This window comes from Phascolarctos cinereus, unplaced genomic scaffold (assembly GCF_003287225.1).
Source record: "Phascolarctos cinereus isolate Bilbo 61053 unplaced genomic scaffold, phaCin_HiC Scaffold_726;HRSCAF=1367, whole genome shotgun sequence".
Classification (NCBI taxonomy): Eukaryota; Metazoa; Chordata; class Mammalia; order Diprotodontia; family Phascolarctidae; genus Phascolarctos; species Phascolarctos cinereus.
In genome coordinates, this window is record NW_027556098.1 from 261,279,216 (window position 1) to 261,287,668 (window position 8,453).

Consider the following 8,453-nt stretch of genomic DNA (forward strand, 5'->3'; position numbering starts at 1 on the left):
TGTAAGTCCCAAAACACTTTTTAGCTAAGTCTAATGGCTCCACTGACAAACAACAGATTCTGCAAACAACCGAAAGAAAGATCTTCAAATATAAAGGAAATTTTAATAACACAAGACTATTCTGCACCAACCAGAAAATACAGCAGGGAATGGAATGATACGTTTTAAAGAGCAAAGAAGTTTAAGATACAGCACAAAGTGAACTACCCTGAAAAGCTAAGCCTAGTCCTTAATGAAAAAAGATGGATATTCAATTTTCAAAAAGACATTCAAAACATTTCTAGAATGAAAACCTCACCTAGACAAATTAATTTCTTTTCAAATACCCCTAAACAACAGACATACAAGAAAAAGTAAACAAATACAGAAACCCAGAACAGCAACAAAATAGCAACAGAGGAACCATTAAGAAACTTCTTTCTAAATGCACACAAGACATGGGTGAAAGCAGAAGCAAAATAGAAATGATGGTGGAGAAACAGGCCTGAACCATCATGGATGAAACCTCACAACACCGTGTCTACAGGTTAATCAATGTCTTTGTGGGACTAAATTACAGAACTGGAGAATGCATAAAAGGGAGGAGGGGGAAAAGAAGGTAGAGGGGAATATGATCAAGTTAAAAGCTAACAATGAAGGTAAAATAACTCCTGTAGTTTCCTTGGAAGAAGAAAACCTATAGGAAAATGGGCAAGAAAGCAAAGGAAGGGGTTGGAAAGGAGAAGAAAGGAGAGAAATCTTGTCTCAGTGGTGGGAAGAGTTACTACTGATGAATGCTCCTTTGGGGGAAGAGAGACAGTCTATAAAGACAGATGGAAACCTTACAATATGTACTGATAGATGAGCTCTATAGGATGTTCAGTTAATTATATATCACAGGTTGGATATTAGGAATTCTTTTTCCACTTAGTTTTTCCCATGTGGCAAATTAGGAAAAACTCTTTTTAATAACTATTGATCTTATTTAGTAGGCATTGCGATATGCTGGGGCTTAATGCAATCAACACAATGTCTTCTGCAAACAGGAACATCTAAAGGATTTCATCTTCTATAGAGAACCCCTCTTGTACTTAGGCTCTACATTGGATCTCTACCATGAAGGTAGTAAAAAGTTTCAGTGAGTAAATGTCTCCCTATTTCATGTGTTCTCTAATATTAATATTCAGAAAGGTATTTAACATAATTAACATCATTGTTGTGTCCTTAATGGATTTTGAATAGTTTTGTCACGTGCATGGGAGACACTTGATAGGAGGAAAACCTTAAAGGAATTGTTTTGATCTAGTTAATCAACGTCTTTTGGAGGCAGAGCCAAGACGGTAAAGTAGCAGAAAGAAGTACAGCAAGATCCTCACCATTCCTCACCACTACCATCCCAACCCAACATCTCCAAATAGATCTCAAAAATACAAAAGACCAAATCCTGACTGGAAAATCAAAGAAAAAAAATATCATGAGGCATTTTCCCAGCCCAGGTTAGCATAGGATAGGGCAACAGAGAGGTCTGCAGATACTGGGGAGGCAGTTTGGCCAGAAAGAACCACACAGATCATTCCAGTGCTGGGAGAAGCTGTGCACCAGGTCAAGAAGAGGTCTCAGATCCAGCATAAAGGGGCCTAAAATTGTCCAGGATACAGGAATAAGTGTAAATTGGTAGTTCTGTTACTCATAGCCAGTACAGAGATAATAGATCCAGGGAGGATTGAGGAGGGAATCTGTACCCAGGGAAGCAGTCCAGGGTGAAGAGCAGTCTTGGTCCCTAGGTTACTCAAGCAATGAGTAAGTTGAAAAATAAGCAGCAGCTGGGTAGCTCTGAGCCCAGGAGAGGAGTAGAATCTCAGTTCCAGCTTCCAGCCCAGTCTGAAGCTGAAAGCAGAATAACCATGGAAGGAATTCCAGACCAAAGAGGGACTGCAGTTCTATCACTTTGACAGAAGAGCTTTCCATCTGGCTGATACTGGTTGAGTTCAGAAGTTGTCTGTTGCAACGCCAACCAGGATGAACCCACGGGCATGCTGCTAAGAACCAAACCCAGGTCAGGAACTTGCAAAGCTCTGACTGGGAGGGCAGAAATCAGACTTTTTCCTGGATCAGACCATTTTGGGAGCACTGAAAGCGTGTAGTTCCCCAGCCTGAGTTGCTTCTGAAATCCTGAGATAACACAACACTCAATACCCCAAGAAAACAGTAGCAGAAGCAGCCAAGATATTCCCTCTAGACTTCCACAAAGCCCATGCTGAATATTAAGTCTGAAATAAGGAAAGAAGTATGGGGGGTGGGGAATTCAACATGAAGAGCTAATGTGGCAACAGGGCCTCTCAAGACACAAATACAAGACAATCACTCCCAAACATCTACAAGCAAAGCCTCAAAGAAAAACATCGCTTGGGTACAAGTTCAACTAGAATTTCTGTAAGAGATAAAAGAAGGATTTTAAATGGATTTTTTAAAAAAAATTAATAATTGAAATGAGAACACTAGAGGGAAGAATTAGAAGATAAATGAGAATTATGGAACAAAGAATTGAAAAGGAAACAGTTTGGCATAAGAGGCATAAAAACTTGCCCATTAGGAAAGCTATCAGCATAATTGACTATGTCAATAGCAAAAATCATATGATCATCTCAATAGATGCAGAAAAACTATTTCCCAAATGCAATACCCATTCCTAAGAAAACCATTATAAAGCATAGAAATCAGCAGAGCCTTTCTTAAAATGATAAGTAGTATCTATCTAAAATCAAGATCAAGCATTATTTGTAATGAGGATAAACTTGAAATCTTCCCAGTAAGATTAGGAATGAAGCAAGGGTGTCCATTATCAATACTATTATTCAATATTGTACTAGAAATGCTAGTTATAACAATAAGACAAGAAAAGGAAATTGAAGGAATAAAAATAGGCAATGAGGAAACAAAACTATCATTCTTTGCAGATCATATAATGATATAATTAAAGAACTCTAGAGAATCAACTAAGAAACTAGCTGAAACAATTAACAGCTTCAGCAGAGTTGCAGGATATAAAATAAAAAAATAAAACAAACTGGTACTGGCTAAGAAACAGAGGGGTAGATTAATGGAATAGATTAGGTATTCAGTAGTAAATGACCATAATAATCTAATGTTTGATATACCCAAAGATCTAAGCTTTGGGAGTAAGAACTCAACATTTGACAAAAATTGCTGGGAAAACTGGAAAGTAGTTTGGCAGAAACTAGGCATAGACCAACATCTCATACCATATACCAAGATAAGGTCAAAATGGATAAATGATTTTGACATAAAGGATGATCTCATAAAAAATTAAGGGAGCATGGAATAGTTTATCTGTCAGATCTATGGATTAAAAAAAAGAATTTATGACCAAAAAAGAGATAGAAAGGATTATAGAATTAAAATAAATAATTTAAATGAAATTAAAAAGCTTTTGCACAAACAAAACTAATGCAGCCAAAATTAAAAGGAAAACAGGAAACAGAGGCTAAAAGTTTTACAGCAACTGTCTCTGATAAAGGCATCACTTCTGAAATACATAAGGAATTTATAAAAGCTAAATTTATGAAAATAAGAGGCATTCACCAGCTGATAAACGGTCAAAAGATATGAACAGGCAGTTTTCAGAAGCAGAAATCAAAGCTATCATTAGTCACATGAGAAATATTCTAAATCACTACTCATTAGAAAAATGATAATGAAAACAACTCTGAGGTACAACCTCACACCTATCAGATTGGCTAATGACAGAAAAAAAATGACAAATGCTAGAGGAGATGTGGAAAATTTGGGATACTAATGCACTGTTAGTTGAGTTGTGAACTAGTCCAACCATTCTGGAGAACAATTTGGAATTACATCCAAATGGCTACTGTGCATACCCTTTGACCTAGCAATACCCCAACTAGGTCTGTATCCCAAAGAACTCAAAGAAAAGGGAAAAGGACCTATTTACACACACACACACACACACACACACACACACACACACACAAATTTAGCAGCTCTTTTTGTGGTGGCTAAGAATTGGAAATTGAGGGGATGCCCATCATTTGGGGAGTGGCTGAACGAGCTGTGGTATATGATTGTGATGCAATACTATTGTGCTCTAAGAAATGATGAAGAGGAGGGTTTCAGAAAAAAAATTATATGAACTGATACAAAGTGAAGTGAGCAGAACAAGGGGAACACTATACACAGTAACAGCAATATTGTAAAGTTAATCAACTGTGAAAGACTTACTTACTATGATCAAGACAACGATCCAAGACAATTCCAAAGGACCCATGATGAAAAATGCTATTCACCTCTGGAGAGAGAGCCGATGAACTCAAAATGCAGATTAAAGGATACTTTTAAAAAAACCTTAATTTTACTGTTTTATTTGTGTTTCCTTTTGCCACATGGCTAATATGGAAATAAAACAAATCTTGCTCAAGCAACAAACTCTCTTAGAATTATAATAGATAAAATAAAAGATAATAATTTCATGAAATTATAAATATTAAAGTCAAAAGACTAAAAAGAAGAAAATATAAGGTATCTCAACAAAAGCAACTGACATGGAAAACAGATTGAGGAGAGATCATTTACTCAATGGACTATCTGAAAATTATGATAAAAAATAGAATCTAGACATATTTCAAAAAATTATGAAATTAAACTACCTAGAGGGCAAAATGGAACTATAAAGAATCTACCAGTAACTTCTGCATTACTGAAATTTTTCCAATTTAAAGCCCCCAGAGGGTTTGTTTGTTTAGCCAATCAAATTGTTCCTTTCTTGACAATTAAAGACCTATCACAGCTGATAAAGGATTACAGGGTGCTAACAATCATGCTCATACATTTTAAAAACTAATCATCTGTTGATTGAGGTGGGAGTGTCAAAAACCCCTCCCTCATACTTCTATATGTACAGGTTATCTCCTAGGCAAAACAGAAGCTCTTTGAACAATGGTGACTGTTTTATTTCTGTCTTCCTATCTCTAGCACACCGTGGTGCCCCGTACACAGCAGGTACCTAATACATCTTTGTTGAATTGAACAAGATGGACTTCAGAAGGAGCTATGGAAGAGGGGGCAAAGGCAGCTTCTCTTCTTCTTGGTCTTTAAGAGAGAAGACCATCAACATAAGTTTAAGTAATTCAGAAGTACTTCAGTTTGGGGAAGCTAGGTGGCACAATGGATAGAGTGCCAGGCCTGGAGGCAGGAAGACTCATGTTCCTGAGTTCAAATCTGGACTAAGACACTTTCTAGCTGTATGAACCTGGGTAAGTCACCTGTTTGCCTCAGTTTTCTCATCTGTAAAATGAACTGGAGAAGGAAATGGCAAAACAGTCCAGTTTCTTTCCCAAGAAAACCCCAAATGGGGTCACAAAGAATTGGACATGATTGAAAAACTACCTAACAACAAACTTCAGTTTAAGGGGCTTCTAATAAATGCTGTCATTTATACATGTGATCATGATGGACATACATTGAGACCTTACTAATGAATTCCTATAGAAAACTTTAAAATGCATTTCAAAGAGAACATTCTTTAGCTTCTTTAAATATCTCTTCTTTCAGAGTGCTCTCTGAGTTCATTCTTTAAATTCTTTGAAATAATGATCAAGTAGGAAGACCACAGATACCAACTAAACTGTATAGTAGTATTTCTGTATCTCCAAATTGGATGAAATTAAATCAGTCTTTAAGTTAGGAGTATGTATTAGTTCTGACAGAAAATTAATTATATTTTTATTGTCAATTATGAAATTAAAATGCATATTTGGTTTCTACAACCTGGGGATAACAGATTTCTCATTATTTCTAGAATCTCTCTTACCCCCAAAAGAAATTCTCAAGTTTAAGCATTTGATTCTTCAGGGATTGAAAGGTGCTGCAGAAAGTATTTACTAAGTCCTCTGTTTCTCACATTTTAAGAGTCAATATTCTTTTATGTAGTAAAGGAAGAACCTAATGTGATAGGATTCTTTTATCCAGTCTAAACTTTAATATTTATTATACTATTATTTTTGCATCTCCAGGGTACATTTCTTTCTATAAAATATCTGTTTAGTTAATCCTTCCAGTGACTTTCTATCTGAAAACTCACAAAGACGAAAAATTGCCTTCTCTTTCAAAAATGTAAATCAAGACAGAGAATATCTCTGTCATTTTATCCAAATTGTGCTGATTGTTTCTTCTTGCAAAAGGACAGTGGCTTCACTTTCATATCCTTAATCTGATGGTGATTTTGAAAAATAGTTTAGAATAGAACCTACAGTAACTACTACCAAATAAGAGGAAACATGAAACAGAGTGAATGAACAACAAATCTAGTAATGATTTAGGAGTAACTGAAAAATTGTTTCATGTGTGGAAAGTAAGTCATTTAAATGTAAATGTTCGTAAAACATGCCTCGTTGGTTGTATTGATGTTTCATATTACATTTGTAATAAATTTTTTTTTAAAAAAAAGACAGTTCAATTCCTTATTCTTACTTATAGATTTTCTTCCAAATCTGAATGAACTGAGAGAACTGAACATTGGTAATGGATGGTAGAAGGTATTGGCCATCTAGGGAGTTCCAGTAAGGAAAGTGAATAGAAGATTCTACAACAGCTGCTTTATGTGAAGGAATGGACCCCAGAGATACAAAGCATTTAAAAATACTATTCCCCCAAAGCACTGTTTTCCATTCCCTCATGCATGCTTATTTTCCATACAATAGTTTCCTTTTATTATCACACCTGCTTGTCTTGGCAACCTGGTTTCAATGAACAGCACATCAGCACTTTAATTCCAGGTTGGGGATTTGGAACGGCAGAGATTGTTCAAAATGACTGTGATTTCCATTAGATCTTTGGTTTTCTTTTATCAGAAAGCTCATTGGTTGGTACATTCTGTAAAACTACAATGGTTTTCACTGTCTGATTCTAATCTGATGGTCATACCAGGCCTTTAAAAATCAATGAAGTCCTTCAGGCAAGCATCCCTAAATGAGGGGAAAGGAATGAGTTCTAGAAGCCAAGAAGAATAAATTGAACAAAATGAGTAGAATATAATTCCAAGATACAACAAATTAAGAGCAGCTAACATAGAGATAGGAAAGCCAAAATAGATGGTACATTGCCCTCAAGAGATACCATGGCATGCTATGCATTTCTTTTCTTTTTTTTTTGTGAGGTAATTGGGGTTAAGTCACTTGCCCGGGGTCACACAGCTAGTGAGTATTATGTGTCTGAGGTCAAATTTGAACTCAGGTCCTCCTGACTCCAGGGCTGGTGCTCTATCCACTGCGCAACCTAGCTGCCCCAAAGAAGTCCTCAGATGTGTGTGTGTGTGTGTGTGTGTGTGTGTGTGTGTGTGGCAATTGGGGTTAAGGCATTTGCTCAGAGTCACACAACTAGTAAGTATTATGTGTCTGAGGCTGGATTTGGACTCAGGTCCTCCTGACTTCAGGGCTGGAGCTCTATCCACTGCGCAACCTAGCTGCCCCTATACTATGCATTTCTATGTTTAACCCAGATTCATGCAATGATAACATCTACTAAGGATGGCTGAGAAAAGATAAGTATCTAGAGAAGCAGGAACAGAGTCTTAAAGTTATTAATATTGTTTTAGTAGAATTTAGTATGATCTATCTCAAATATTTTTTCAAGGTAATCTGAACTTCATAAAATATCTTTTTAATGGAATACCACATGTTCCTATTCTTTTCCATGGGACATTTTGCATAAATCCTCCATTAGAAGTACTTCATAGTTAAAAGCTTTTCAAATTAACAAGTTAAATCATCACAGCTGCAGAGAGGAGGTCAAGAATAACAACAGGATTAAGAGAAGCCGGACTCTTAGTTCCAATGACTTTGGTGGAGTGATTCCACATTTTGTATTTTTACTTGAGGTTACATGCAATATGCTGACATTGATCTTTTTGTCTGTCTATATATTATGAGGTAGAGCAATGATAATGCAGAAAGTCTTTTTCCTGAATTTAGATGCTTTAGTTGGGGATTGAGTTTATGCTGAGGATTTTATAAGTGAACCATCTGCTGTTACTTTGCAAACAGCAGGGGGGGCTATTGAACTGCATTTAAAAACATAATTCCATCTATTTAATTTTAATTATTTCTTTATATAGCCACATTTGGGAAATGGGGCTGTGCTATTCCACTGTCCCATTGCACCTCACAGATCATACGCATCAGATAACCAAATTAACAGGGAAACGCAGAAAATTGAGATCTCAGTCTTGGAAAATGGCAACATTTACAGAATATTTACACACACACACACGTGTGTGTGTGTGTGTATTGGCAAGGCAATCGGAGTTAAGTGACTTGCTCAGGGTCACACAGCTAGTATCTGAGGCTAGATTTGAACTCAGGTCCTCCTGATTCCAAGGCTGGAGCTCTATCTGCTGCACCACCCAGCTGCCCCTTACAGAATACTTCTAAATGATATCC